This window comes from Mauremys reevesii, linkage group 3 (genome assembly GCF_016161935.1).
Source record: "Mauremys reevesii isolate NIE-2019 linkage group 3, ASM1616193v1, whole genome shotgun sequence".
NCBI lineage: Eukaryota > Metazoa > Chordata > Testudines > Geoemydidae > Mauremys > Mauremys reevesii.
This window is the reverse complement of record NC_052625.1, coordinates 98,623,240-98,629,059: the sequence shown is the minus strand read 5'-3', so window position 1 is coordinate 98,629,059 and position 5,820 is coordinate 98,623,240. Positions and strand designations below refer to the sequence as shown.

Genomic DNA, 5,820 nt, shown 5'->3' with positions numbered 1-5,820 from the left:
GTTTTGGTCTAAACCAGACTTATTAAGTTTATTAGGAAGAGGGTTAATCTATACAAAACTAAGGCCTTGTCTATAGGGAAAAGTTGAACTGGAGTGACTTCAATTAGTTTTTAAAGGAGTATAGTTAAATTGGCGCAAAGCTGTGTATGGACACACATTTCGGTTTAGCTTACATCTGTTCCCAGTTGACTTAAGCTAAACCAAAGTTCCTTTTAAACTGAAATAAGTGGGCCCACCTACAGGTTTCAACTTGTTTAACTGAACCAGTTTAAATCAGTGTGTGAGCAAGGTTTTATATTATAGGGTGGTGGTTAAAAGAGAGAACACAAAATTAACTGTCAAAAACCAAAAACTGTTCTCTTTTTCCATTCGTTGACTCTGGAAATTAACATATTAACACATCAAAAAGAACGTGAGCCTGTAAATTGTTCATCAGTTGTATGGAAATGACTCTGTTGAAGATTCCATCCAGCAAAGGGCCTTTGACACTGCAAAGCACATGTAAAAACCAGAAAAACATCAATCCAAATACAACCATCTTTATAGTATTACAACTGTTGATGACACTGTACGAGAGAACCTTTTCAATCACATTGAATGCTGCTGTTATGTCAAGCCTGCTTAGATCTGCCAATATTCTACAACTATGCTATCATTTTTAAGACAGAACTGAAATTGGAAGATAAGAAATGTTGCTCTTGTGTTTTCCTGCAGGACTTTCTTAAATAAAATGAAACATTCCATCTACATGCTCTTATTAATTAAAGGCTTTTAACTTGTTTGGTTCTAATAACTAATATGGGTCCCAGGCACTTTGTGAGAGGTTTCATTTTATATTCAGCCACCCATTAAAAATTTGAACCACAGTAAACAAACGGTTCCATATTTTCTGAAGAGCTGAGCACCCAGCAGCTCATCTTGTGACACTTATGGCCAGGTTTTTCAAAACGGCTCAGAACCCAGACTACGGAGCTCCTGAAAATCTGGTACTGAGTGAGCAATACACGAAAGCCTGGGAAATCAAAAGTGTAGATGGAAAACACAAAGCTCTTAAGGGGCTGTGGAGGGCGTAGAGGCCTCGGGTTGGGGAGCGTCATATGAGGAGGTCACTTGCCCCCCGTTAGCTGCTTCCCCATCCTGTACCAGTAAGAAATGGATTCCACTTGCACCACTGGTGCCAGTATTGTTAAAGCAGTACAATTTCTGTGTGCAGAGAAGCCCCAAGAATCACATCCAGACCTGAGCTGGGTCCTAAGTAGCCAGCATGGGCAGCGCAAGAGGGGATTGAATCCTTAATGCCTGATTGTGGAGCCACTCTGCATAAGCCACTTCAGCTCAAAAATGAAGGAGCAAAAGTTAAATAAAGGAGCAGAACAGCATATAAAAAAGAGGTAGGTCAATTCTGAGTGCTGCTTTCACTGAAGTCCATGGAAAAATTTCAGTGAGGGGAAGAGGTAGGCCATCACTGTACTTTCAAAAATCCCACCCACCTTGTATGACTTACTCACCTCACTATTGTGGGGCTTATCCTATATTCAGTCATGACTCATACTCAATTGTTCCTCTGCCTCTCTTACATATTACCTTGTTCCACATACTGGAGAGATCTGTAACATCCTTGCTTCTTGGTCAAAAATGTGACTGGGATGGCTGGGGCGCACACATGCTTGCTGAAAAAATAAGGAGAAGCCTTAAAGGTCTGAAGAGTGAATATCACTTGTGCTTCCAAAGTTAGGAAGGAGGGGCATGCTTGAATCTTGAATTTGCAATGTAGCACGTGCTGTCTACCTGCTGAAGATCACATCTTCTGAGCAAAAAGACAGCTAGAGGATCTCTCTCTTTGGCTAGATTTGCTGTGTTCACAAGTAAAACACAAACCAGGAAAAGTCTTAAGGGCCAGGGGCAGCAGCCTTATTGTCCTGTTGTGGTTACTGGAAGATGATGGGCCTGGCCCACCCAAACTTAAAGGCCTAGTCCCTCAACACAGGGGTAGGAGCTGCTGAACCCAGGCCACAAGTAAATACTGGGGACAACAAATGAAAATACAGGAACCAGAGTGAGGACCAAAGGTTAAAAATCAGGGAAGGAGAAGGGGGCACCCAGTAGAGAGTTCCTGACAGCGCCCACTGCTCCTTAAAGGCACCTATGGAGTCAGTGGCCACACCCAGAGGAACTCTGCTCAGAGGCATGACTTAACAAGGGATCAGAGATTGGCCCCTCACTCTCAGAGCACTCCCCTTCCTCCTCCTCCAGCTAGCAGCCTGCTCCAGCTGAACTTTTGCTTACATATTTATTAAGTTACACACAATGCCACTGTCTGAATTGCATACAGAATAGAGAATGGGATTAATAGTGGGGGTCAGTTTGCATTTCAGGCAATCATGATACCAGCTGAGCAGAGAGAATCCATCCAATCACTATACTATAGTCAAAGAGACATTAGTACAAGTCTTAGCTTCATTTTCTGATGCAAGTGTGAATTCTAGATGCACATAGGGAATGCAGCAAGGATGACCAGAGTTAAGGCAGGGATTGTGTCATGGGTAGAGTTTAGGGAAGAAACTCATTACAGCAACCTATTAAAAGCCTTTAAAAACAAGGAGTGGTTTGCAAAGCTCCTCACACACCAGCCACTTCAGAAAAGGATTGCTAGCGAATGATTACGGCTGTTGCTGTGGTGGTTGGAAGGCAAAGACAAGAGTTCACAGGCTGGGTTGTTTGTTCATTTTTTCTCCTAAAATGACTGTTGCCACTAGAGCTGTCCCAAACAGCAACCCAATTTAAAAACACTTTCTACACAGCACTTTTATTTATAAAAGAGTGAATGCAGATGCTAAAAAAAAAATTGATAGTCATAAACAGATGCATTAAATGTAGGATCTGCATTAATCAGCTGATTGATTACACACTGTCCAGGTGCAACTCCATAGGGGTGATCCCCAGCTACTTGTCGGACTCCAGTGCTACTTTTGTGACATTCTCATGCCCTATGCTGTGAATTGCCCAAACCTTGCCAGGCTTAGTATTTTTCAAACTATTCAACTAGCTCAAACCCATAAATATAACAATTTGCGGCTTGCAATAGAAATTTGTATAACCCATTGTAGTTGGGACTAGGGCTAGCTCACTCACTCTACCCCCTCTACTTTGTTTCACAAAAGAGGTATGTTTCCCACCAGCTCACTCCTAAGGACACCCTGCAGCTGAACAGCAGCATTGCCAGTTGGAATGGTGTAAAGAAAAAAAATGATACAAAGATATCTTGGGATAGCAGCTACTTCTCCCAGTGATGCAAGGTAAGTCCTAGAGACTGCTTCCTTTCCTCCCTTCACTTTTATCTGGCTCTGGTTCCAAGCACAGCCCAATTCTTTCTCTCTGTAGAAATCTTCACTGGCTTTATTGGTTGCAGCCTGAGCCACCTCTTGTCTAGCCTTGACCATGTACATAAAGTCAAGAATATTGTAAACTAGCAGCAGGAAAAAGAAACAATCTCTTCCAGTATTTAAGCTACAGCTGTTCTCTACCCCAAGCTCACATGTCCTAGTAGGATCTCAAGGACTAACCAAGGTTAATAATATACAGCACTTGCAGACTCAGGTTAATGAAGGCCTGGTAGCTTAAGTGTGAAAATGTGTTCTGGAGAGAGAGGAATTCAGTGGTGTTGCAAGGTTTTAGTTAGTTTTCTGGCCCATAAGATAAATTAACAGTATTTTGTTCTTATATATACTCTCTCCCGCAGAGGATCTCAATATGCTTTACGTAAGAATGGAATCTCAGTGTCCCAGTGAGTTAAGCAAATGGTTATTCATGATTTATCACTGAGTAAACTGAAGCACAGAGAACCTAAGGCCTTGGCTACACTGGTGCTTTACAGCGCTGCAACTTTCTCGCTCGGGGGGTGAAAAAACACCCCCCTGAGCGCAGCAAGTTACAGCGCTGCAAAGCGCCAGTGTAAATACTGCCCCAGTGCTGGGAGCTAATCCCCTCGGGGAGGTGGAGTACCTGCAGCGCTGGGAGAGCTCTCTCCCAGCGCTGGCGCCGCGACCACACTCGCACTTCAAAGCGCTGCCGCGGCAGTGCTGTACAGCTGCAAGTGTAGCCATACCCTTAGAGTCAGGGAGTAGCTAGTCCCTGAGCAGCCTTGCAAGGGGAGGAATGGGTTGAAGATGAAAGGAGCTTTCCTGCACCTTCACCAGAGTTCCAGGAGATGCATTTTATCAAAAGGGGGAAATGGGGTGGGTTCTAGAGAGTCCACTTTGCTACTTCATATGACTTTCTCAGATAAATAGGACCCACCTGAAACATCTTTCTTCCTCCCTCTATCCAGTTATATGCTTGGACACCCTAAAATATGAGAAATGACGCTAGCATTTCAGCAGGAGGGTACTATGAAACTACTAAAATGTATGCAATTCAAAATGATTACGTAGTAGAGCCATACTGACAAGCAATGATTGGGAGTGAATGATAGGGGATGGATCACTCAATATTTGTCTGTTCTGTTCATTCCCACTGAAGCACCTGGCTCTGGCCACGGTCTGAAGACAGGATACTGGGCTAGATGGACCATTGGTCTGACCCAGTATGGCCATTCTTATCTTATACCTTATTTAGCTACTACCAATCTGAACTATTATGATGCAACTTTTATTTTGTATAGAGCAGCATTTCTCAAACTGGGGTCCCCGTGGGTACTCCAGGGAGTCTGCAGGCCCTGCTGATCAACTCCTCCCCATCCCTCCCAGCATCTCTTGAAATCAGGCGCGATCTCCCGGAGGCTATTGAAGCCAAATTGGGAGATTTTAGGTGCTAAAAGTCCAGCAGGACTAGGGTAGCCTCTCTACCTGTCCTGGCTCTGTGCCGCTCCCAGAAGTGGCCGGAACATTCCTGCAGCCCCTGGGGGAGGGCAGGGGGTCTCCGCGCACTACCCCCATCCCGAGTGCTGACTCCACAGCTCCTATTGGCCAGGAACTGCAGCCAATGGGAGCTGCAGGGGTGATGCCTTTGGGCAGGGGCCGCATGTGGAGATCCCCCTAACCTGCCCATTAAGGAGCCGCTGCCAGAGGGTTGTGCCAGTCGCTTACAGGAGCTGCCCGAGGTCAGCACTGCCTGAGGTAAGCACCGCCCAGCAGGAGCCTTCACCCCTCACCCTCTCCCACACCGCAACCCCATACCCCAGCCCACAGCCCGCACCCTGCACCTAAACTCCCTCCCAGAGCCCACACCCCATCACCCCTTCCTGCACCCAAACTCCCTCCCAGAGCCTGCACCCCCCTCCTGCACCCAACCCCCTGCCCCAGCCTGGTGAAAGTGACTGAGGGTGCGGGAGAGAGAGCGATGGAGGGAGCGGGGATGGACTGAGTGGAGGCAGGGCCTCGGAGAAGGAGCGGGCCAGGGGCATGGCCTCTGGGAAGGGGGTGGGGCAAGGGCTGAACGGGGGAGCTTGGGGGTCCCTGAAAACCTTTAAATCAAAATGGGGGCCCTCAGGTTGCTAAAGTTTGAGAACCACTGGTATAGACTCTCTCATACAAGTTATATCCTCAAATGCTTTGCAGAGTTAATTCAGTAGCAGATTCAGGGATATATGTTTTATTTCAATTTTTTTGTTTTTTGTGTAATGTTACTGTACAGGTGATGTATATAGAAAACCTACTTCATCCATAATTGCAATACATACAAATATAAATGTTGATCAAATGCATAATATAAATAGATAATTGAAAAACAAGACAAGACTTTCTTATGCATTGAAAGGCGTCAGAAACACATAGCTATAGCTTGTAGAGTTTCATAAGAGTATAAAGTATAGCAGTAGCGCTA

The 5,820-nt window shown here is 45.3% G+C and overlaps 1 long non-coding RNA gene across 3 annotated transcripts; it reads right to left on the bottom strand.

Moving 5' to 3' along the window:
- Nucleotides 1-357: 357 nt before the first annotated feature.
- On the bottom strand, nucleotides 358-4,878 carry LOC120400078. Of its 3 annotated transcripts, none has more exons than XR_005595520.1 (3): nucleotides 4,845-4,878; nucleotides 1,585-1,670; nucleotides 358-488 (listed from the first exon to the last, which is right to left on the bottom strand). It is a non-coding gene; the product is annotated as an uncharacterized LOC120400078 (long non-coding RNA). The 3 variants fall into 3 exon arrangements; XR_005595519.1 differs by lacking the exon at nucleotides 4,845-4,878 and adding an exon at nucleotides 4,297-4,338; XR_005595521.1 differs by lacking the exon at nucleotides 4,845-4,878 and adding an exon at nucleotides 1,789-1,830.
- Between the last annotated feature and the right edge of the window lie 942 nt (nucleotides 4,879-5,820).